The 26,889-nt window shown below is 35.9% G+C and overlaps 2 long non-coding RNA genes across 3 annotated transcripts in view; one reads left to right on the top strand and one right to left on the bottom strand.

The window, feature by feature from the left end:
- The window catches only part of LOC118522981 (uncharacterized), a 567,305-nt gene that overhangs the window by 366,416 nt on the left and 174,000 nt on the right, over positions 1-26,889 (bottom strand). For both annotated transcript variants that reach the window (XR_013446910.1, XR_013446909.1), the window contains exon 2: positions 15,631-15,716. This is a non-coding gene — a long non-coding RNA (uncharacterized LOC118522981). The remainder of the gene's footprint in view (positions 1-15,630; positions 15,717-26,889) is intronic.
- Positions 12,702-20,764, top strand: LOC144381561 (uncharacterized). The gene is made up of 2 exons (XR_013446913.1): positions 12,702-12,831; positions 20,692-20,764. It is a non-coding gene; the product is annotated as an uncharacterized LOC144381561 (long non-coding RNA).

Raw genomic sequence — 26,889 nt, 5'->3', positions numbered from 1 at the left:
GGAGATAGGGGCACCCTCTTACACTGTTGGTGGGAATGCAAACTGGTGCAGCCACTATGGAAACAGTATGGAGGTTCCTCAAAAAGTTAAAAATAGAACTACCTTATGAACCAGCAATTGCACTACTAGGTATTTATCCAAAGGATACAACAATGCTGTTTCAAAGGGGCACCTGCACCCCAATGTTTATAGCACCATTATTAACAATAGCCAAATTATGGAAAGAGCACAGATGTCCATCAACTGATGAATGGATCAAGAAGAGGTGGTATATATATACAATGGAATATTACTCAGCCATCAAAAAGAATGAAATCTTGCCATTTGCAATGACATAGATGGAACTAGAGTGTATTATGCTAAGCAAAATAAGTCAGTCAGAGAAAGACAAATGTCATTTTTCACTCATATGTGGAATTTAAGAAACAAAACAGATGAACATAGGGGAAGGGAAGGAAAAATAAAATAAGACAGAAACAGAGAGGGAAGCAAACCATAAGAGACTCTAAACTATACAGAACAAACTGAAGGTTGCTGGAGGGGAGGTGGGTGGGGGATGTGCTAAATGGGTGATAGGCATTGGCATTATGGAAGATACTTGTTGGGATGAACACTGAGTGTTATTTGTAAGTGATGAATCACTAAATTCTACTCCTGAAATGAATACTATATGTTAACTAATTTGAATTTAAACAAAAAAAAAGAAGAGAGAGGTCCTTGGGAGTCTAAAGTAATTTCACTTAATCTATGCAAGGAAGCAAAGAGAAGCTATGTAATTAACTGATATTGAGCTGAAACGTGATGGATGATGTAGTGTTAGCCAAGCATAAGGGTGACTGTGCACGGCTGACTGGTCAGCAGAGTGAGGAGGCCCAGAGGGAAGAACACCATGCACTGTAAAAACCTACAGAAGCCCCAGTGGTCAGGCTAGAGCAGAGTACGAGATGAAGACTGGAAAGTACTGAGACTGGAGCAGGGCCAAGATCAGGACACGAAGGCCCTCTTAACCACCCAAGGAAATTGAATTTTATCCAAGGCCAATGGGAAGACATGAAGGATTTTATGAAGAAGAATATCATATTCATGTCTGTGTTTTATAAATATCATCTTCTTATTAATGATTTTTTTGTAGTTTACTCATGAGATTTTGTAGAGTCTTCATCTTCAACTATATGGAATGATTATCTAGAGGAAGAAGAGCATCTTGCCTATCTTTCTATCCCCAACTCAGACACTTGAGTTCCTGACATTTGGTACATTCACCATATTGTCTAGTTCCAGACACTTTCATCACCCAAAAAGAAAGACAATAATTGAACAAATACTCCTCAAGAGGTAGACAAGTGGGAGGAGTGTAATCAGAAATTTCTAATATTATAAAACACAAATTTATTTTCAGGTAACTGGATCAGATTTTTTTTTATTAATAAGCTAGAATGTTTCTATTTAAGCAATCTAAAATACTGAGAGCTATGAAAGGAAGTAGATTAAGTCTTTAGATGATAGCTGTGTTCAGACATTTAACCAGGTGCTTGTCACCCGTTTATGCTTCAGCTATGCAAATTCAGTGGGCAGAAAAAGAAATAGTGATTAGAAATTCCAAAAAGAGATAAATAAGCAGAATATGAGAATTAACAAAACAACTTCTAAAATTTTGATCTTTTTAATAATAGGAAATGAACCTTTCAATCAGAATTATACAAGACGTGTTAAACTTGGTGGAAAGTTGAATGAGATGAACTGATTTTCATTTTCACTGTTAAGCTATTGTTACTGAGTTAATTTACCTATCAAAATAGAAAACTCTAGAGTTAAACATTAAAAACAATGTCGCTAAGACCAAAACTATTGTAGCATATTCCAAATTATCTTCATCTCAATTTTTTGAATCTGGATACATTCATCTGTAACTCAGTTAGTCTGTGTCCTGCCAGGAAACATAAACAACATCAAATAGAGGGAATTCAATACGATAGGTTGGTTAAGTAGATAATGATGTTGGAAAGCTGAAATAGCAAAAGGGGAAATGGTGAAATAATCCAAAGATTAATAACTGCAAGAAGCAGTTACCATTATGATAGCCGAGGAAATAATAAAGGGAGAGATGATTTTACTAGAACAAAAGGGTTCAGCTTTTGCTGAATTGTATTATGGCAGCCTGCAGAATATGAGTGGAGAATACATTCTAAGGATGTCTTTTGAAAGCATACAGAATGTTTCATTGGATGGGGTCAGAACTGTTGATATGGTTACACTTCTCAGAGCTTCTGGATTTAATATGTTAAATCTGCTCTAATAATCTGTTTGCTTTGTTGACTGAAATCTGGTCTTAATGGTTGCCAACACTCAGTGAGGCTGAAATATCAGAAATTGTCTAACATAATATAGAGGGAAAAAATCCAAAAGCTTAGGGAAATAGGAATATAGAACTAGATGTATCCTGTGCCATCTGCTCTCTGATTATATAGCAAAAGAGGGCTGAGAGGACATTCCTTCTCTAAGGCACTGGTAGTAAGTGACTGAACGAAAAGAGAGGGCACAATAGCTGAAATGCATATCTGTATTCCTGTCTACACAGGTGAGGAAGATGGTAGAAATGTCTCCATTGAGATGGGCCTTCTTTTTACAGTAAGGATGAGGGATCCCAGGATGGTAGATGCTTGACAAAACACTCACACGTTAAAGAAGGATGGGCACACATGTTCAAAAATGTGCATTAGAAACAAAGAAATAATGAGAATGTTTTGAATCTCATAGATCTTTGGCAGATGCCAAGTAATCGCAGGATTCAAAGATTTAAATAGATTGGCAATCTGTTAAAGCATCACATGATCTATGTGACACAAACTCTGGATAAGGTGGAAACCTTATTTGAATCATCACGATGGACAGTCACAGCCTCTCATTCAGTTTTCAGTTTATTTGAAAGGGATGTCAGAGTTTCTTCAGATACATAAATTATAAATCTTCCTCTAAGCCTTCTCCAAAGGGTCTTGCAATCTTTTCTATGTTGTTACTGTGCACCATGGAAAAGGAAGATTTGGTAGATTTCTAGACATTGACTCTGATTTTGACATTAGTACCTAGGAATTAAAAATGGCATTATGGCCCATTGGCTACACTGGGGTTTATGGAAGTCATTTCAAAAAGGTAGTTTTGACCCCAATTCATCTCATACTGTATTTAGTGTGTCTGCATAAATATCTTACCGTTATGTAGACAGTTTCTAATAATATAGTTATATTTAGAAACTGGAGGAATACCCACATTTGGTTCTCATATTTATGGGGTGACATTATGGCAGAAAAAAAGTACACCACACGAAGCCTCTGAATATGTCTCTGGAGAAAGAAATGTCACATCCCAATGTGAATCACAGAGATCAGCGCTGCAGGTAAAGACTTCAGAAATGCAGGGCTAAGCACAACTTTATTTAAATTGCTCTTCTGAAAAAAAAACAAAAACAACAAAAACAATAAATAAATAGCTCTTTTGCCCGTGCTGTAGGTAAATGGATCTTGAGGAACGATTGTGGACTAGTGTAAACTTAAACAGGGGGTGACATAAATTGTAGCTGCTTCTCCAGCTGAAGCAAATTTTAGAAACAAGTCAATATAGCCTCTGGAATATACATGTAGTTATTGATTGAGCCTGTATTTTTCTGGATGAGGAATGCTATGGGTTGAATTGTGTCTCCAACTTCATGTGTTGAACTCCTAACCCCGAGTACCTCAGGATGGGACTTTATTTGGAAATAGGGTTGTCATGCATTTTGAGTAGAATGTGAGTAGAGTGGGCCCCTAATCTAAGATGATTGAGATCTTTATGAAAAGGGGAAATTTGGGCAAATGCAAGCATACAGGAAGAACAACATATGGGAATTGGAGTTATGTGCCCACAAACCAAATAAGAACCAGGAACTCAGAGAGAGCCGTGAGCAGATGCTTCCCTAGTGCGTTCAGAGGAAGCACAGCCCTGCTGACAACGTGATCTCAAGTTCTAGCCTCCATAATTGTGAGACGATAATTTTCTGTTGTTTAAGTCCCCAAATTTGTGGTATTTTGTTATAGCAGCCCTAGGAATTTAACACAAGGTATCTCCCTCTCTCTCTCTCTATCTATATATACAAATATATATATATGTATACATATACACATATAAACATACAATAATATTTGTATGTGTTTGTGTGTGAGAGAAGGGCCATAAAGTATTTTAGCATTTACAGGATATTTGGTCTGTAACAAAACCACTCAATTTTATTATTATAGCACAAAAGCAGCCACAGACAATATATAAAAGAATGAGTATGGCAGTGTTCCAATAAAACTTAAAAAGAAAGCTGAGTTCTGGATTTAATCTGGTGGCTCTAATTTACAGATCCTTGTTCTAGACGATTATGCAAGTGCTAGCAAAACATTTGTTCTCACCTGTAGCAGCACGTATCTTCATAGTCTTGTCTCAGGGCTATGTCAACCCTTTACTATATTTTAGTCTCCCTGGATCTTAGGTACCTTGATATCCCACAGATCATACTGGTTCACTGCATTTCTGACATCATGGTCACTGAATCTAATGAGCAGAGGTAGCAACTACTTTAGATCTCTTAGTATGCTAAAGAGTAAAGGATAAAGCCTATTTCCTCCACGAAATACTTTAGAATGATGAATGTGTTAGTTAACTTGATGTGGGGAGTTCTTTCACGATGTATGTGTATATCAAATCATTACATTGCACACTTTAAATATCTTACAATTTTGTCAATAAAGCTGAAAAAAATCCCATATAACAAATTTAAACAAAAAAGTTCTAAAGAGGGAATTCGTTGTACCATATAGCAAAGTTGGAAGACAAAAATGGGAGATTTTTATATAAACAGATATTATTTTTTAATTATTTTTTAAAGATGTATTTATTTATTTTAGAGAGGGAGGTGGGGTAGAGGGAGAGAGAAACTTAAGCAGACTCTGCACTGAGTGCGGAGCCCAATGCGGGGCTTGATCTCACAACCCTGAGATCACAACCAGGGCAGAACCAAAAGTCAGATGCTTAACCGACTACACGACCAGGCACCCCTATAACACAGATACTATTAACGGAAGAAGCAGTTATCACTTCTAGGCTGGAAAAAAAAAAAAAAAGAAAGGGTTGGGGACCATACTGTAGAAATTGACCCCAGGAACCAATCATCATGCTATGTGATGAGACATCTGAGGAACACACCACATAGCTAGTGCTCAGATCTCTGAGAAGATCACAGCACTATTGGTTCTTAGACCAAAGATTTCATACAACAGCAACAAAAGGATGTGGTTGGCAGGTGTTAGTACCTCTGAGAGCCATAACCATGACTGTTGCTAGCAATGACAAAAGAACTGGAACTTCTGCTCTACAGGTGGTATGATGCTTAAACTAGAGATAGGAAGTTTCTTCTCTTCCCATAAATTTTAATACCCCAGTGTCTCTAATTGTCAGAATCATAGAAGAAGGCATTAGGCAATGTAGTGCTAATTCAACCACAGAATCACAGAGCAGAGTCAAAAAGAGAGGCCTTAGCACTGACCAAATATAGATAAAGGATAAGCATGCTAAACATAATTGTTCTTTCAAATATTTTAACTCTAGATCGTGATGTATATGAGAGCTTATGTGGCACGTCTAGAGAAAATATACCTCCAGATTATTTTTTGAGTATGTATAAATTCCATGGGAAAGAGTAAAATTGTGAAGAACATATACTAAATTTTTTTTGTTTTTGTAGCTGGACAAAACATAAGGAAATAGACAATGTGTATTCTGACCTTTAGCTATACGTTTGCTTTGTGGACCAGCAAGAAAACATATTAACCGGGCAAAGGCATGGGAACAGTCTCTCATTTATCAGCTTGGAACAGGCATAGGAAAGAGATTTTCCATCAAATATATCATTATTTTTGAGAAAATACAAAAATAAATTTTATAGAGTAACAATTCACTATGTTATCTGACATCAAAGTGTAACCCAATTGATATTCAGTAAGGAAATAAGAATTTATCTATGTTGAGGAAAACTATCCACAAATTTATAGGTTCTACAAAATTATATAGAGATGTAGTTCAGGATAATTACAAAATAACATCCTACAATTTTATTGTAAATTATAAGGAACACTAACAACAACAACAACAAAAAACCAGAATGGATAACATGCTGTTTAAAAGACCATTTTAGAATGGTGTGCAGAAATAAAAGAAAAAAAGTTTATTACCAACAAAAAGTATATATATACACAAACATATATACATATCCTGTACCATCAAATCATATATATATATATACACATATCAACATAATTCACATAACCGAGAATTACTCTATTAGTAAAACAGCCAAAAGAAATAAATGTATGTGAAGGCAGTATTTTGTCAAAAATGCTACTTGCCTCTCTCTCTTTATCATATGTACCAGAATCTTGATTTTAAACATGAAGTAAGTTTTGTCAATTTATGCATCTATATTTGATACTTGGGGCACAGGTTCTTCAACACAGGATACCCAAAAAAATTATATTGACAAGTACTGAATTCTTAGGAATGATAACTATATACATTTTATCATATACGTAACTAAATGACATATACATTATGACATACCTATAGTTAGAGAGACAATTTTTAGTTTCTTACTGATAAGTAGCTTGAAATTTTCTAGACCAGTTTGAACTAGCGATCAATATTACATCTATCCCAGGCTACCTCTCTTTTTGTCTATCATGCAAGTTCTTTGGATTCTTCCCAACGTGCCCAAAGTTGTTATTCCACCATATCCTCTTTATTGTGATGGCACTTTCTGTTCTTTGGGTCCTTATTACTTATGCTAAAGAAATGCTTTGTGCTTTCTTTGGCACTTGCTCAATGGTTTACTTTAATAGTGTTTTATCAGCAGCTTTAGTTTCCTATATGATAGCCAGCAAAATGCTGGTTGTTGGTTTGCTAGCGATGACTGCATCTTGTCTCTTTCCCATATAACCCTGCTGTCCCCTTGGTGCTGTGCCCTCTGCATCTCTAAAGTTGGAGGTGGGGAACATCTGGGAATCTTTCTTTTTGGAAGTCACATTTTGATTGAAATAAGAACTGAACCCCAATTTCATAGAGGACACAGAGCAGTTAAATAAATAGGAACAATGGACAACATCTAAGGGCACTGGGAAAACTTGAAGACTATACTTACACAGATGTGAAAAATCTTATCTATAAAATAAATCCTTTATTCAAGAAGGATAAAAATACACAAATAGAATACTTTAGGATAAATTTAGTTCTTTACAAACAGCTACTTTGAATGCAAAACATTCATTTAGAATGGGAAATTTTGGCTCATTTGCCAAAATGAATCAATATGTAGAGGTCACAGTTTTGTGGTCTATGGTCAGGATCTGCCCTGCTGACATATTTTGTCTGTCAAAAATAGTATTAAAATATGAGTAACATTTAAAATAATTCACACCACAATCTAGATTTCCACTGTATCATTTAGAATATAGTTGGCTTCAATTGATGGAGTAATTGACCAATAGTAGTTTACCTGAATGTGTTCACTTCTCTCTCTTTCACACACACACACACACACACACACATACACAAATCCAGAATTAAGATATTGTTGATGTTGATTCTGTCACTCGGCAATATCAACTCTAATGGACCTGCGACGGCTGCTGCAGGTCTGAATATCCCCTCCTATTTAAGGAAGGAAGGGGGATAAAGAGAAGATGCTAGCTATGCTGGCCATCTTTTTAAGGAAAGCAAAAGCTTTGCCACAGGCCCAGAACCCAGTACAGGGGATTTACTCTCACTGTTCACCGTAGATTCATATGGCTAGCTCTAGATGAAAAGACCCAGAAAATAATGACTAGAGTTGAGCACTTGCTGTCCCCCCAAAATCAATATCTTTATTTGCAAGGAAAAAGAGAAGAACAGATTTAGGGTAGGTGGCATAAAATGTCAAACAAGCCCATTTACTCTTGAAAGATAAGAAGAAGTGGAAACACTGGTTGCATTCCTACAATGGCATCAATCGACTAGAGCTGGAAGCATATTCTCTGTACCAGATGTCTCATTAATTTTACTGCTTGTGAGGCTCCTTTAGGATTTGTGTTTATGGCTCTAGTACCACAGGAGTAACCAGGGACTTGGCTATTTATTCTACAGCATATAAAATATAATGGTCATATTTAATGAATATGTGTAACTGTTCTTTGGGTGAACATTTTCTTCATTGTTTTCGGTCTCCCTTTACACTTTACTTAGTTCCTCTAGTCTTTTCTTTATATTACTTTCTCTTTTATACTTTTACCTTCTTTCTCTATTTTTTCCCTTCCCCAATTTTGCCTTTTGGTTCCGACCAGATCCATTTTGTGCCTCATTTCCTTTTTCTCTTACCTTCTGTATTATCTTTTCATCTACCTAAATCTTACTCTATTTTCTTCCCTTCTCTCACACATTCTGTCCTACTAATGTATGCTTTTATTTTCACCATTAACTTCCAGAGCATTCTCTTTTTGTTTACATACTATATTCCATTGTTTTCCTGATTGTTTTTACAGCTTGTTGTTTGTTTCCTTGTTTTTAGAGCTGATTATTTTTCTCGACCATTTCAAGGTCAGAGGCTTTAAGTTTCTCATAATTTTCTTTATTCAATTGCTGTTTTTATCTCTAGTCAAAATTAACATAAACTTTATTTGTGAAGTGAGATTTTCAAATACTGAAATGCATTCTTTTACTAACAGGAGAATAACCAAATGGCCTGTAACTGTGTAAATATTCAATATAAGTAAACTGACCTTGAACACATCCTTAATGAAAAATGTGATCTCAACAGTGTATTGTTTCAGTGTGTGTGTGTGTGTGTGTGTGTATACATATATATATATATATAGCTTACATGAAACGTAAACCCCTCGTAAGTCATAGAAAAAGTCTTGAGAAGGTAAGCTGAGAACGATAACGGCAAGATAAAAACACTGAAAAAAGATGTAGATGGATGGTAGAAAGATTAATGCTATATCTACGCCGTACAGGTGTTTGGTATTTGAGCAAGTGGTCAGAAAACAAATTGAACATTTATTCTTCCTGACAAAGGGATTAAGAAATGTTGTTGATTATACCTTTATAAATGAAGCTTTGAGTAAACTGCTGTCTTGATGGATTTCCTTGGTATTTGCTAACACTGCAACTGAATATTCTGTTGGGAATTCTTTTATTTGTGTTTGTTTTCTGAAGATCCGAGTTAACTCAAATTTAATGGGATTAATAAAGACATTATGAAACAGCTGTGATAGTTTTATTAATAACTACACTGGAGGCTAACCAAATACAAAATATTTTAGAGACAATGATGGTGTTTGCATAAAACTTACTCAACATTAAAATGCCAGAGCTTAAAACAACATTGCACTAGAACTTCATGGATAAATAAGTATCTTATGGATACTAATGCTTCATCTACCACAATCCAATTCTATTGTTTATTTGAAAGCAAAGAGCTAGATTTATTCATTCAGATTTATTCAAACTAGATTTCATCATGCATCAAACAAGCACTTTTTGAGCATCTTCTACATACCAGGCATGACAGGAATAAAAGGTGAGTAAAATAGAGAATGTTAATACATTGAAAGATCTGGCAATATAGTATTAGAAGCAGTGGTACAGATTATGGATGGAGCAAACGGGATGCTCTGAAAGAGAATTACGTGAGTGGTGGGAGCTTTTTTTGGACACATTGATCATAGAAAACCACTGGGAAAAGGTACTACTTAGGATGAAATCTGAAGAGTGACAAGGGGCCAGCTGCATAAGGAACGGGAATAAGAATGTTACCAAGGAGTTCCAAGTATGGCAAATTATCTCAGGAAGGAAGAACTTGGCTTTTTCATTAACCTAAAAGAATTACCAGTATAGCAGAGGAGCAAAATGAGGCAGAGGGACTGTGGTAAGCCAGGCAGGGGCTAGATCAGTTAAAGGGTTTGAATTTTATTCTAAGTGTAGTAGGAAGAGGACCACCAAAGTGGATTTCGGATCTACAGTTTGTGGTGATAGATATATTTGTTTTGAACTTTTAATACTTATAAAACCATTCATTATTACAACTTTCAAATGCATTTTTAAAAAGTTTAATAGTTTCTTATACACCTGTCATATTGAACTACTAATGTTGTTATAAAAATTTGTTCTTAGCCATTTGATTGAACACTCAATGGACTATCACATATCATTTTTACGTACCTTTTTATGGGAAAGAAGTACATGTGTCTTTAGTTTAATAAATACTTCTTGAGAGGCTATAATGAATGGTATATTCCTTTTTTTGTAAATGTAACTATACAATAAGGGTAACTTTTTCCATTGCATCAACAATAATGTATGATCCATGGTAAAAACACAATGACTTTAAATATCCCAGATCCCAAAATAAAAATAAAATCAAAGCAAGAAAGAAAAGAAAAAACTGAAAATAATCTGGGAAGACACCTTTCTCAGAATTTTAAAGTCCTCCCAGCCAGTGAGTTTATATCTGCTTCTCCAGGCTTCATATATCATAGCCTGAGGCAAGAGAAGCAATCATTGCTCATAAGCCGTCAGCATAAGGTTTGAGTATTTCTCCCCATATATAACTAGCAAATCAAATAAAGGGTAGGGATAGGGAGAGCTTCAACTAAATATTTTAGAGAAACCTGATGAGGGGCACCTGGGTGGCTCAGTCGATTAAGCGGCTGCCTTTGGCTCAGGTCATGATCTCAGGGTCCTGGGATTGAGCCCCACATGGGACTCTCTGCTCAGCGGGGAGCCTGCTTCTCCCTCTCCCTCTGCCTGCCCCTCTGCCTACTTGTGCTCTCTCTCTTTCTGTCAAATAAATAAATTAATTAAATCTTTAAAAGAAGAAGAAAAGAAACCTGCTGGGTGAGAATCACAGCAACGAGAGGGTTTGGGGTGACCAGTTGGTTGAGTTAATGTGGGTTGTTAGGGGTAGATCTCTTTCCACCTTTGCACTACTGGGGCTAGTGTGTAGACGGTGCCTGTAGCAGCCAGTTGGTATGGTGAAACAGTCAACCCAAGAGTAAGCTATGACACCAATGGAGAATGCCTGTCCTTTTTCTTTACCCTCTTCTCCACCTAACATGTTTAAGGAGAAAAGAGTTGGAGTTAAAGTGAATAACAGGGACTATTTTAATGTATAAAACTAGTCAGAAAGTTGTGGGATCTTCTGCCAAGTTATTTTTATCAGTCAGGTCCTAAGAGAAAAATGATGACACACTCATTTGGTATAATTTCTGGAGAATTTAATAAGATAGTTAACAAGAGCATGGACAGGTTGTAAAAAAAAAAGAGAGAGAGAGAGAGACACTGGGCGAGTGGAGTAGTCTGGATTAATAATGGCAAAACCGTTACTAACTCAAATGTGAAGGGTAGAGGAAGGGCATGGCTACTAGAACTCACAGGAGAATCTTATGGAGAGGCTACTTTAAGAGCAACTGTGACCTTCAGTCAAGGGTGAGCTGGAAAATAAGTGCATGGACCTTATTCTCATTCTCCTACCTCTGCTCTCCTACTTAGTTTCCCAATATCTAGCCAAACTGGAAGCCAGAGGTCAAGAGATATCACTATTTAGTCTATACAAGTCAATTTCTTGAAAGAGATCAGTAGGGCAAAGGTGGAGAATGGATGGAGAGACAGGAAGAACATGTCTGGTAGACTATTAAAGAAAGGGAATCGAATGTTCAGCAGAGCATAGTTGAAGTAAGTGATTACAGGGGAAAAAAAATCTCCTCTCTAACTCACCAAGTTCAAACTATGAACTAATACCTAGATTTATCAGAATCATGGCCTCTGAAACTTTATTACCTGGAGTTTACAATAATTAGTTTCCAGAATGTCTTTCTTATTTTAGATCTGATTTTTAAGAGGAGCAATTAGATTCTGTTAAGAATAAATGATATAATTTAGTCAAGTAAAGAAAAAATCTAAACTCCTATTTGTAAGACACACATTGCAACAGAGTTTTTAGAAAAGTAGTAAAAAACATGTAATAATAGTAGAAATGAAATTGCCTTTGTCATCAGAGAGAATTGGGTTTGATTCTTGGCTCTGTTATTTAATAGCTTGGCATCATCAAAGTCACTTGTCCTTTTGGAGCCTCAATTTCTCCATTCATTAAATATTATTATCCATCTACAGGTTTTCTGTGTGGATTCAATGAGACATGATAATAGTAAGTATATTATCATTTTGACTGACCTATGGTTTAGTCTTTAATATTCATATAAAGGAGTTAAATAATTTTTAAAAAGAGAGAGAGAGAGAAAAGAAAGTTGGTGTATGGAGGTAATATTGAACACACCATAACTGAGTATTTTGGTTTTTTCTTTTTTTTTTTATGTTATGTTAATCACCATACAGTACATCATTAGTTTTTGATGTAGTGTTCCATGATTCATTGTTTGCATATAATTGAGCACTATGATTTTTCTTGTGTCTTTTAAAAAAGTTGACCTTTCTGATTTTGGCCTGAAAGGATAAATGAATCATTATCTTCAGATACACATAGACATTTCAAGAAGGGATTTAATGTTTTAGAAATTATGATTTAACAAAACTATCTGTGACCAATTAAGGTCATCATTTTCTAAGATCTCTCCACATTCTGTCATTTAGGAGGAATAAACTCATAAACAAAAAAGATATCCTGAATGACAAAGTGAAAATTTGGGGCACTGGAACAGCATGGCTCAAAACAAGATGTAGTTTCAGGGGATGGCAAGGAGTTTCCTGAAGTAAAATCATCTAGGAAAGGTAAGTACGAAGTACTGGTAGCAATCCTTGAAGTAAGCACAGCTAAGTATCCTTGAAGAAGTATTATGATCTGCTCATTCACATATGCCCTAACCTTAAAGCATGCAAAAATAATTGTAGTTCCCTGAATCTGCCATGTTCTTTTTCACTTCCATCTTGTGAACTTCTTCCCTATCTTTGGAATGTCATACTTTTTCTGTCAGCTCTCCATCTGCTTGGTTTAGTTTCTGTTTTTCAGTCGTGATATAGTCCATGACTTGGCTTAGTCAAACCTCCATCTGAATAAAACATGCCAGGCCTTATCAGTACATTGCCCTATGCATCTACATTTTATAACTCTTACCACCCTATGATATTATTATTAGATTGCCAATTAGACAGAGAAAGAGAGATAAAGAGTGAGAGAGTTATGCCTGTTTATTATCAGCTTCTAGTCATTTGCTTGTCACATAATATGTTTTCCTAAATAAATGCATGGATGGCTAAAAAAAAAAAAAATGGATGAACATTAGAAGCTCAATAGTACCCTGTCATTAATGAAGAAATCGATAAGAGAGTTTCCAGTAAGTCATGGATAGCCTTGACTTGACCTCCTAAAAATGTGACTAAAGTTCTTTCAAGCTGCTTAGTATAGCCCATATTTTCTTTACTCTGTGTTCTTTTCTATATTGGTATAATATACTTTAAGTATCTTTTTAGAAATAGTGATTATATTTAAATTTTTGAATGAATCTAGAAACATTTCATACTTTGTAGAAGAGAAATATTAACTCATTTAGCAAGCTTTATGATTTAGTCATGTATTGCCAACACCACATCTGGAATACAGTATGTTAAAAATAAATGCTGAGACATTAATGAGTAAGTTGATGCTGACTCAGATTCTTTCTCTTCTATGTAAGCTATTAGACACATATTATACAGGTACAATACTAGGACAGACTTGAGATTCTAATGTTATTTGGGAAAAAAACTAAGGAAGTTTGTACTTTATATTATTCATTGAATTATTTATATAAATATAAGATACAAATAGGTTTGTTCATATAATAATGATAAAGTATGTGTTTAGGGTTTTCATTTAGTTATGTATTACTGTAATTATTACCCTTTAAGATGTATAAAATGGAACTCTATTCTTTATTTTCCAGGTATACATTTTAGCAGTATATAGAACATTTTATTTTGTATACAGTACTATTTGTTTATTATGGTTCATAAAGTGATGCCTTCCCACCAATAAAAGAAATCATTTATATGAAAAAGATTTTGGGTATTTCATAAAACATTCTATAATAATGGTTTCAGTGGTTATACAATGAGGGGTGATATAAGAATAGAGATGAAACTTGGTAACCCTCACCTTGTCTGCATTTAAATGTTATTGCTGATCCATAAAAATAACACATTGCAAAATGAGGAGAAAATAGAAGAGAACACCCATAAACCACTACTATAAAAAGAAAACAGAAAATGAGAATCCAAACTACTTCATTAATGAAAATCCTCCCAACTGTGAAACAAAAGAAAACAACACCCTTATCCAAATTACATACCATTAAACAAAAATTCTCAGTTATGTAACATCCCCTCAGATTACAATTAAGATGGATAGATAGACAAAAAAAAAAAAAAAAAAAAAGAGAGAGAAGAGAAAAGAAAAGACACTTAGGAATGTTACAGAGTTTATGCAGTGAAGCAGTCATTGAATTTACTCAGAAGAAGAATTTTTTTTTTTTTTTCAGAAGAAGAATTTTACTTGCTTGAAGAATTTTTATATTCATGCTAACCAAAGAAAGCATGAGACACTGGAGCTGATATTAACATTTAAGCCACGGTGCTTTATCAACTCTGTTTCCTTCATTGCCCAGTGAATGATATCAATTTAATTTTTTAAATATTTCCTAATGATTTTTTTAAATCAACTTTGTTCATGTATTAGAATAGGATTACCATTTCCTTAAGATTAGCAAAAAAAAAAATTTGATGAGAAAAGAGTTATTAGAAATGTTACTCTCTTTAGGAGAGTTAACGCACAGTTGGAAACAAATATTCTGACCTCACATTATTTAAGACACACATGGATTAATTTATAAATATAATAGTTCAGTCTTTGCCAAAGACATGGCAGAGCATTCCTAAAATATTTTTTTATACAAACATTAAGAATCACTGACAAGAACTGGTTATAAGATTTTCTTCTACTTTATTAATATCCTATAGTAAACTTTTGACTTCAAGTACGAAAAAGCACCAGGAAAACACACTATGTCTTACCATATTTCTATGCTCAATCATGTTTATGTCAATCTATCAAGAGTTTGGATAGGTTTTTCAATAATCAAAATTCTAGAGGGGCGCCTGGGTGGCTCAGTCGTTGGGCGTCTGCCTTCGGCTCGGGTCATGATCCCAGGGTCCTGGGATCGAGCCCCCCATCAGTCTTCCTGCTTGGCGGGAAGCCTGCTTCTCCCTCTCCCACTCCCCCTGCTTGTGTTCCCTCTCTCACTGTGTCTCTCTCTCTCAAATGGATGGATAAAATCTTCAAAAAAAAAAAAATTCTAGAGTATAAGTGGATGTGATAAGCCTTTAGACCGGGGCGCTTGGGTGGCTCAGTTGGTTAAATGGCTGCCTTTGGCTCAGGTCATCATCCCAGCGTCCTGGGATCAAGGCTCCCTGTTCAGTGGGGAGCCTGCTTCTCCTTCTCCCTCTCTCTCCCTGCTCCTGCTCTCTCTCACTTCCTCTTTCTCAAATAAATAAATAAAAAATCTTTTTAAAAAATCCTTTAAATCAACAGCTTACCTTGAGAACGTGCTGGGTCTGATATTCTTCCTTGCTGATCGGACTTGCTGATAAGACCCAGGGCAAATTAAGGGTAACACTTGTTCCTGGCAAGAAAATGAAAGAGTATCAAAACTCTGAACACCGCAGGGGCGCCTGGGTGGCTCAGCTGGTTAAGTGTCCCCCTCTTAATCTTGGCGAGGCCTGCTTCGGGACCCATGCTCAGCTGGGAGTCTGCTTGAAATTCTTTCTCTCCCTCTTCCTCTGCACCCTCCTCCCCCCACCCCCGCATGCACACACACTCTCTCTCTCAAATAAATAATCTTAAAAGAAAAACAAACTCCGAACACCACAGATAAAACTCAAAATATTATAACTCACAAAATAGTCTCATAATATGACTTCCAAATGAACAATTTTGGAGACAATAATCTTTGGAAAATGATTAAAGAAATGGTGTCACCAAATTGGAGGTAGAATGAGGTAAAAGGGAGAATAAAATAAATAAATAAAATAAAAAAAAAGGTAGTACTGGTTTTTACTTATTTTTCAAGATAAATCAAACAAGAAACAAGTTTAAATATAATGATTAGGTAATATAATTTTCACTCTAAGACTATTTAAAAATATTATTTAAAATATTAATATTAAATATAATAAATATTAAAATATAATATTAAAAATATTCTGGATCTTTTGTCCATTACTACAGAGGGCTGGGTACATTCTTTGAGGCATTTACTTAATGACTGCATGACATGTCCCCAAGTGGCTGGGGAGAGTCAGTATTCCACCAACTTCCTACCCTCTGAAGAAAATAAAATGAAAATGTTTAAATGTTTTTTTAATCAGTGTGGGCATATTTCATGAGTTTTCTTACAGATTCCAATATCCTACATAGCTATAACAATGCTTTCTATTTTGAATGATTCTCTTTCTTTTAACAAGATGCTGTCAACTCTGAATATCTGTATTCTATTATTAGTTTAGACCTTTTTAATACTAATGTTTCCAATTCCCTTAATTCTTTTTCAGATAAATGAGGTCTATATTAGAAGAATTGATGTGTTGACTTTGTAATATTTTGTACTATCTGCACTTCGTTAGTTCATTCACCTTTTAAACTTGGCTTAGTGATTGTTTAAGAAAAGTAAAAGCCAAATGTCATCCTACAAATAGGCAAAATCATTCTTGACTTGAAAAGCAGCCTGAAGCTTTTAGCACACACTCTGTAATTAATTCAGCTTATTCAATGTTTAAATAAACATGACACTTAATCTTGTCTAATTTAAAGGAATAAAAACAAATTTTATGCATGTTTAAACTTCTTAACAATAATATTTGTTCCTTTTCTAATTTTAGACAACGTGATTAATATAGGATTTAAGAAAGCAAAAATAATGTTTAATACATATTTTATCATCATGGTTCTCTCAAGATTAGGATTTGGGCAAATTTATTCATCTGTGAGCCATCGTTAAAAATGTGTCCTTATTTTTAAAGAATAAGCTCATTGTAAAGGGAACACTTGAATGTCAGATTTCTTTGGTTCACTTGATCAAGTGTTTCTAATGATTTATTTTCATAAGAAGTATTCAATGCTTATACATTTCTGCTTATGTGTTGGACTTTAACGGACATTTAAAAACTACTAAAAACCACAGATTATGCTTGTCCAATTATATTACAATGATAAAACGTATCTTTGTGACCAAGATTATAATTAGTCTGTTTATTCCTAAATTACTACCACAATATTAAAAAATTGCCATTATTCATTTTAATATTTTTCATCTCCTGCAAACTCATGAATTTCCTGTCTTATAGTATTACTATTTTAAAAAGTTTGAATATGCTTTTTACATTGTAATTGTATGGTTTTAACAGTTTATCTTTTCTTTTGAATTTCTCTATATTAAAATGACCTGAAAAACATTTAAAAAGTAAACAGATAAAGTCAAATACATATACTTTGGTAGAGTACCATGCATTTTACAACAAAATAAATGTATCTAATTACTTTTGGTTTCAAATGTTACCTAAAATTTTATCATCCTATATTTACCAGCAAATAGCAAAATTAAGACAAGTAAAATCCAGGCAGGACATTAATGATTATTCTATCATAGATAGACAGATATAATTAGGTCATATAGATATACAAAAATATATAAAATGTGTATATGTGTACAAACATAAAGATACCCACACATATACATAAAATATATATAGATATTATATACATACATAAACACATATACCTATATAAGTAAAGGCATATATATAGTCATAGTTATCCAAAGGAATATGAGGAAATTAAAAATTTAAACAAAGTAAAAGAAAGACAAGGTAATATAGAAATAATATGCAAAAAAGGGACAATGGATAAAAGCTTTCAAGTACTTCTGTTTACTTGAATAGACCACAAAATTCAGTTAAATATATTTTCACTATTTTTAGAGTTAGGGAAACATGTTAATATTTTGTCTTATTTTTTCCTGGAGTCATCCCCTGTAAGAACAATTCAGCAGGTGTTCTCATCACAATTATTTTGATTATTGTAGGTTACACTAAACAATCATCTCGATAGATTATTAGATGAGCCTCAATAAATCTTCTAAGTATATATCTTAAGCTCTAAAGGGAACGTAGGTAGCAGGTTCTAATGGAGACTTTCCCTGTTATTTTGTTATTTTATCTCTTGCACCCAGCACTGGTCCTGGCGTAGGCTGAAGGTAGGAGTGCGAGTAAATCACTAAACTTACCAGACTGGGGAGGAGAAGCTCTGCTTTGAGCACCTGGCTCATGGTGTAAGTAGGAGATTTTATGAAATATAAAATGCAATACAAAATACTTTCATAAAATGTTTTATGAAATTAGTGAGTTGGAGAGGTTTCTTATTGGCTGCGAACGGTACACTGTTGCTAGGGCAGGGAGAGAACTTTTTTCTTTTTCTTTTTTTTGAGATTTTATTTATTTATTTGAGAGAGAATGAGATAGAGAGAGAGCATGAGAGGGGCGAGGGTCAGAGGGAGAAGCAGTCTCCCTGCTGAGCAGGGAGCCCGATGCGGGACTTGATCCTGGGACTCCAGGATCATGACCTAAGCCGAAGGCAGTCGCTTAACCAACTGAGCCACCCAGGTGCCCCACTTTTTTCTTTTTCTTAAAAGCCGGAGATAAAATTCCTATGTGAGAAATGTCTTGCCTTCAAGATAAGAACCTTCTTCCCAGCTGGTGAGGCAGACGGCGAGGAGTGGAACGTGTGTGAGCGCGCCCTCTTCAGGGCTTCCCGACTCCATTTTAAATGAGGTTTCCTTTATTCATTTTCACAGGGGATAGAATTATAAAAGCTCAGCAATGCACAAGTATATGTTGTGGGGAATATGGCATGTATATGAATGCAATATTAATTTGGCATACATCTGTGAAGTACTGACTACATTCCAGGAACTGCTTATATCACTAAGGATATATTAGTGAACAAATCAGACAAAACTCCTTACTTTCATATTCTTTACACTCTACTGAAGTGTTTCCTGTTTATAAACTAAATTTCCTATGGCAAAAATAAAATGAACGAATTTAGGGGCACCTGGGTGGCTCAGTCGGTTGAGCGTCTGTCTTCAGCTCAGGTCATGATCTCAGGGTCCTGGGAGTAGGCCCTGGATTGGCCAGCATTGGGCTCCCTACCTGGCGGGGAGTCTGCTTCTCCCTCACCTTCTGTCCCTCCCCCGCTCGTGCTCTTTCTCTCTCTCAAATAAATAAAATCTTAAAAAACAAAGAATTTAAAATAATTTCAATTTTGTCTTCATAGATACAGAAAATAAGACAGCATTCCTTAAATAGATTCTATGTGTCAATATCTATATATTTATCTCATATAATCCTAAGAACAATCCTTTATAGCAAGTACTATTTCTATTCTCATTTGGTTAGTTATAAAACTGAGGCATGAAGAGGTTAAGTAAACTTGCCAAAGTCAGAAAACAAGTGCTGAGGCTCAGATTAAAGCTCAGGGTGTTTGACATCATAATCAATACTCCTTAAATAACTTGCTATAGAAACAGCCTCTCAGAGAACAAGATATGGTATTTATATCCTGTTAATGGGGATATAAACACTTAAAAGAGACTTAAAAAGACACTGAAGGAGGGAAGTAATTTCATAGCTCATAGATGATAGGGTGTAATTAGTAACAAACTCCCAATGAAAACACACTAGAAGTTACTAGCTGAGGCGTAGGATGAGTCTACTTATTTTGAAGTATAGTAGAATATCTGCTTTATCAGTTTTCTATTGATGCTGTAACAATCTACCACAGATTTAGTGGCGTAAAACAACACAACTTTATTCTCTTTTAATTCTGGAAATCAGAAGTCTAAAATTGATCAGCAGGACTACATTACTTCTGGAGCCTAACCACAGGGATGAATTCATTTCCTTGGCTTTCCCAGGCCCTAATGTCTGATACATTCCTTGGCCCATAGCCTTTACCTCCATAATCAAAATATACACTCCAACCTTCTGCTTCTGTCTTCATGACAAAAAAAAAAAAAAAAAAAAATGTCCAGGATCATCTACCTTCATTGGTGAATTTCACCAAATGAAGAAGAATTAATACCAATCCTTCTCTGATCCAAAAAACAGAAGAGGAGTAAATACTTCCAAAGTCATTCTGAGTTCAGCATTACCCTGATAGTAAGCCAGACAAAAATACAGCAAAATAAAACCATGGACCAATATCACTCATGAGTTTGGATGCAAAAATCCTCAATAAAGTATTAGGAAACCAAATTCAGCAGCACATTAAAAGATAATACACCATAGGGGCGCCTGGGTGGCTCAGTTAGTTAAGCAGCTGCCTTTGGCTCAGGTCATGGTTGCCGGTGGGGGTGGGGGGGGGTTCCTGCTCAGTGGGGAGTCTACTCCTGCTCCTCCCTCTCCCTCTACAACACCGCCTCCTCCCCCCCACCCCCCACCCCACTCATGCTCTTTCTCATTCTCTCTCTCTCAAATAAATAAAGAAAACCTTTTTTAAAAAAAGATAATGCACCATGAACATGTGTTTTTTTTTAATCCTAGGAATGCAAAGGAGGTTTAACATGAAAATCAGTGTAATACAACACATTTATAGAGTGAAGAAAAAAAAAACAAAAATCCCATGATCATCTCAATCGAACTAAACATTTGTCAATAAACATTTATTGCAGAATAAACATTTGAAAATCTAACACTGTCCATGATAAAAATGCTCAACAAATTAGGAAGAGATGGGAATTTCCTCAATATGATAATGGACATTTATGGAAAAACCCACAGCTACGATCTTACTAAACAGTGAAGAACTGAAAGCTTTTTTCCCCTAATACAAGGAAGAAGAATAAGGCTGTCCACTTTCACTGATAGCTCTGGTCAGAGCAATTAGCAAAGAACAAAAAATAAATGGCATCAAAATTGGAAATGAAGAAGTAAATTTATATTCACAGATCACATGATCTTGAATATAGAAAATCCTAAGGAATTAAAAATTATTGGAGTTTATAAACAAGTTCAACAAAGTTGCAAGACACAAGATCAACACCAAAAATCAGTGGTACTTCTACACGGCAGCAAGGAGCAATCTAAAAAGAAAATCAGGAAAATAATTCCATTTACAATTAAACCAAAAAGAGATGCTTAGGAATAAATTTAAGAAGCTGCCAGATTCACTTTCTTCTAACAGACCAAAATACACCCAAAATCTAGTGTGTGGCACTGATCTATATACCAGCCTGATCATATTTGATCACATTCTGTTTTTTTTTTTGTTTCGTTCTGTTTTTGTTTGTTTTTATCTTTATCTTTTTCTTTTTCTTTTCTTTTTTTTTTTTTCTTTTTCTTTTTTCTCTCTTTCCCTTTCTTTTCCCACTGCTTCAGGTCTTTCCTGATTTGTTTAGAGTATATTTTCTGGGAACGTAGTTACCCTGTTAGCATTTTGTTCTCTCATTAATCTATTCTCCTCTGGACAAAATGACAAGATGGAAAAAATCACCTCAACAAAAAGAACAAGAGGTAGTACTGACTGCCAGGGACCTACTCAATACGGACATTAGTACGATGTCGGATCTAGAGTTCAGAATCATCACTTTAAAGATACTAGCTGGGCTTGAAAAAAGCATGGAAGTTATTAGAGAAACCCTTTCTGGAGAAGTAAAAGAACTAAAATCTAACCAAGTACAAATCAAAAAGGCTATTAATGAGGTGCAATCAAATATGGGGCGCTAACTGCTAGGATAAATGAGGCAGAAGAGAGATTAAGTGATATAGAAGACCAAATGATGGAAAATAAAGAAGCTGAGAAAAAGAGAGATAAACAACTACTGGATCATGAGGGCAGAATTCGAGAGATAAACGATACCATAAGACGAAACAACATTAAAATAATTGGGATACCAGAAGAAGAAGAAAGAGAGGGGCAGAAGGTATAATGGAGCAAATTATAGCAGAGAACTTCCCTAATTTGGGGAAGGAAACAGGCAACAAAATCCAGGAGGCACAGAGAACCCCTCTCAAAATCAATAAAAATAGGTCAACACCCTGACATCTAATAGTAAAACTTACAAGTCTCAGAGAAAAAGAGAAAATCCTGAAAGCAGCTCGGGACAAGAGATATGTAACCTATTATGGTAGAAACATTAGACTGGCAACAGACCTATCCACAGAGACCTGGCAGGCCAGAAAGGAATGGCAGGATATATTCAGAGCACTAAATGAGAAAAATATGCAGTCAAGAATACTATATCCAGCTAAGCTGTCATTGAAAATACAAGGAGAGATAAAAAGCTTCTAGGACAAACAAAAACTAAAGGAATTTGCAAACACGAAACCAACCCTACAAGAAATATTGAACGGGGTCCTCTAAGCAAAGAGAGAGCCTAAAAACAACATAGACCAGAAAGGAACACAGACAATATACAGTAACAGTCACCTTACAGGCAATACAATGGCACTAAATTCATATCTTTCAATAGTTACCCTGAATGTAAATGGGCTAAATGCCCCAATCGAAAGACACAGGCTATCAGATTGGATTAAAAAACAAGACCCATCGATATGCTGTCTGCAAGAGACTCATTTTAGATCCAAAGACACCTCTAGATTGAAAGTGAGGGGGTGGAAAACCATTTACTATACTAATGGACATCAAAAGAAAGCTGGGGTGGCAATCCTTATGTCAGACAAATTAGATTTTAAACAAAAGACTGTATTAAGAGATGAAGAAGGACACTATATCCTACTTAAAGGGTCTATCCAACAAGAAGATCTAACAATTGTAAATACCTATACCCCTAACATGGGAGTGGCCAATTATATAAGGCAATTAATAACAAAAGCAAGGAAACACATTGACAACAAAACAATAATTGTGGGGGACTTTAACACCTGCCTCACTGAAATGGACAGATCATCTAAGCAAAAGATCAACAAGGAAATAAAGACTTTAAATGACACACACTGGACCAAATGGACTTCCCAGACATATTCAGAACATTCCATCCCAAAGCAACGGAATACACATTCTTCTCTAGTGCCCATGGAACATTCTCCAGAATAGATCACATACTAGGTCACAAATCAGGTCTCAACCAGTACCAAAAGATTGGGATCATTCCCTGCCTATTTTCAGACCACAATGCTTTGAAACTAGAACTTAATCACAAGAGGAAAGTCGGAAAGAACTCAAATACATGGAGGCTAAAGAGCATCCTACTAAAGAATGAATGGGTCAACCAGGAAATTAAAGAAGAATTAAAAAAATTCATGGAAACCAATGATAATGAAAACACAACTATTCAAAATCTTTGGGATGCAGCAAAGGCAGTCCTAAGAGGAAAGTATATAGCAATACAAGCCTTTCTCAAGAAACAGGAAAGGTCTCAAGTACACAACCTAACCCTACACCTAAAGGAGCTGGAGAAAGAACAGCAAATAAAGCCTAAACCCAGCAGGAGAAGAGAAATAATAAAGATCAGAGCAGAAATCAATGAAATAGAAACCAAAAGAACAGTAGAACAGATCAACGAAACTAGGAGCTGGTTCTTTGAAAGAATTAACAAGATTGATAAACCCCTGGCCAAACTTATCAAAAAGAAAAGAGAAATGACCCAAATCAACAAAATCATGAATGAAAGAGGAGAGATCACAACCAACACCAAAGAAATACAAACAATTATAAGAACATATTATGAGGAACTCTATGCCAGCAAATTAGATAACCTGGAAGAAATGGATGCATTCCTAGAGATGTATCAACTACCAAAACTGAACCAGGAAGAAATAGAAAACCTGAACAGACCTATAACCACTAAGGAAATTGAAGCAGTCATCAAAAATCTCCCAAAAAACAAAAGCCCAGGGCCAGACGGCTTCCCAGGGGAATTCTACCAAACATTTAAAGAAGAATTAATACCTATTCTTCTGAAACTGTTCCAAAAAATAGAAATGGAAGGAAAACTTCCAAACTCATTTTATGAGGCCACCATTACCTTGATCCCAAAACCAGACAAAGACCCCATCAAAAAGGAGAACTACAGACCAATATCCCTGATGAACATGGATGCAAAAATTCTCACCAAAATACTAGCCAATAGGATCCAACAGTACATTAAAAGGATTATTCACCACGACCAAGTGGGATTTATCCCTGGGCTGCAAGGTTGGTTCAACATCCGCAAATCAATCAATGTGATACAATACATTAACAAAAGAAAGAACAAGAATCATATGATCCTCTCAATAGATGCAGAAAAAGCATTTGACAAAGTACAGCATCCTTTCTTGATCAAAACTCTTCAGAGTACAGGCATAGAGGGTACATACCTCAATATCATAAAAGCCATCTATGAAAAACCTACAGCAAATATCATTCTCAATGGGGAAAAACTGAGAGCTTTCCCCCTAAGGTCAGGAACGCGGCAGGGATGTCCACTATCACCACTGCGATTCAACATAGTATTAGAAGTCCTAGCCACAGCAATCAGACAACAAAAAGAAATCAAAGGCATCCAAATCGGCAAAGAAGAAGTCAAACTCTCACTCTTTGCAGATGATATGATACTTTATGTGGAAAACCCAAAAGACTCCACTCCAAAACTGCTAGAACTTATCCAGGAATTCAGTAAAGTGGCAGGATATAAAATCAATGCACAGAAGTCAGTGGCATTCCTATACACCAACAACAAGACAGAAGAAAGAGAAATTAAGGAGTCGATCCCATTGACAATTGCACCCAAAACCATAAGATACCTAGGAATAAATCTAACCAAAGAGGCAAAGGATCTGTACTCAGAAAACTATAAAATACTCATGAAAGAAATTGAGGAAGACACAAAGAAATGGAAAAACGTTCCACGCTCATGGATTGGAAGAACAAATATTGTGAAGATGTCAATGCTACCTAGAGCAATCTACACATTCAATGCAATCCCCATCAAAATACCATCCACTTTTTTCAAAGAAATGGAACAAATAATCCTAAAATTTGTATGGAACCAGAAAAGACCCGGAACAGCCAGAGGAATGTTGAAAAAGAAAAGCAAAGCTGGTGGCATCACAATTCCGGACTTCCAGCTCTATTACAAAGCTGTCATCATCAAGACAGTATGGTACTGGCACAAAAACAGACACATAGATCAATGGAACAGAATAGAGAGCCCAGAAATGGACCCTCAACTCTATGGTCAACTAAGCTTCGACAAAGCAGGAAAGAATGTCCAATGGAAAAAAGACAGTCTCTTCAAGAAATGGTGTTGGGAAAATTGGACAGCCACATGCAGAAGAATGAAACTGGACCATTTCCTTACACCACACACAAAAATAGACTCCAAATGGTTGAAAGACCTAAATGTGAGACAGGAGTCCATCAAAATCCTTGAGGAGAACACAGGCAGCAACCTCTTCGACCTCAGCCGCAGCAACTTCTTCCTAGAAACATCGCCAAAGGCAAGGGAAGTAAGGGCAAAAATGAACTATTGGGACTTCATCAAGATAAAAAGCTTTTGCGAAGCAAAGGAAACAGTCAACAAATCCAAAAGACAACCGACAGAATGGGAGAAGATATTTGCAAATGACATATCAGATAAAGGGCTAGTATCCAAAATCTATAAAGAACTTATCAAACTCAACACCCAAAGAACAAAGAATCCAATCAAGAAATGGGCAGAAGACATGAAAAGACATTTTTCCGAAGAAGACATCCAAATGGCCAACAGACACATGAAAAAGTGCTCAATATCGCTCGGCATCAGGGAAATCCAAATCAAAACCTCAATGAGATACCACCTCACACCAGTCAGAATGGCTAAAATTAACAAGTCAGGAAATGACAGATGTTGGCGGGGATGCGGAGAAAGGGGAACCCTCCTACACTGTTGGTGGGAATGCAAGCTGGTGCAGCCACTCTGGAAAACAGTATGGAGGTTCCTCAGAAAGTTGAAAATAGAGCTACCATATGATCCAGCAATTGCACTCCTGGGTATTTACCCCAAAGATCCAAAAGTAGGGATCCAAAAGGGTACGTGCACCCCAATGTTTATAGCAGCAATGTCCACAATAGCCAAACTGTGGAAAGAGCCAAGATGTCTATCGACAGATGAATGGATAAAGAAGAAGTGGTATATATATACAATGGAATATTATGCAGCCATCAAAAGGAATGAGATCTTGCCATTTGCAACGACGTGGATGGAACTGGAGGGTATTATGCTGAGCGAAATAAGTCAAACAGAGAAAGACATGTATCATATGACCTCACTGATATGAGGAATTCTTAATCTCAGGAAACAAACTGAGGGTTGCTGGAGTGGGGGGGTGGGGTGGGAGGGATGGGGTGGCTGGGTGATAGACACTGGGGAGGGTATGTGCTCTGGTAAGCGCTGTGAATTGTGCAAGACTGTTGAATCTCAGATCTGTACCTCTGAAACAAATAATGCAATATATGTTAAGGAAAAAAAAAAGAAGAAGATAGCAGGAGGGGAAGAATGAAGGGGGGGAAATCAGAGGGGTAGATGAACCATGAGAGATGATGGACTCTGAAAAACAAACTGAGGGTTCTAGAGGGGAGGGGGGGTGGGAGGATGGGTTAGCCTGGTGATGGGTATTGAGGAGGGCACGTTCTGCATGGAGCACTGGGTGTTATGCACAAACAATGAATCATGGAACACTATATCTAAAACTAATGATGTAATGTATGGGGATTAACATAACAATAAAAAAATTAAAAAAAAAAAAAGAAGCTGCCAG

This window comes from Halichoerus grypus, chromosome 4 (genome assembly GCF_964656455.1).
Source record: "Halichoerus grypus chromosome 4, mHalGry1.hap1.1, whole genome shotgun sequence".
Classification (NCBI taxonomy): Eukaryota; Metazoa; Chordata; class Mammalia; order Carnivora; family Phocidae; genus Halichoerus; species Halichoerus grypus.
Note: the sequence above shows the minus strand (reverse complement) of the source record. Positions and strands in the feature narration are given on the sequence as shown.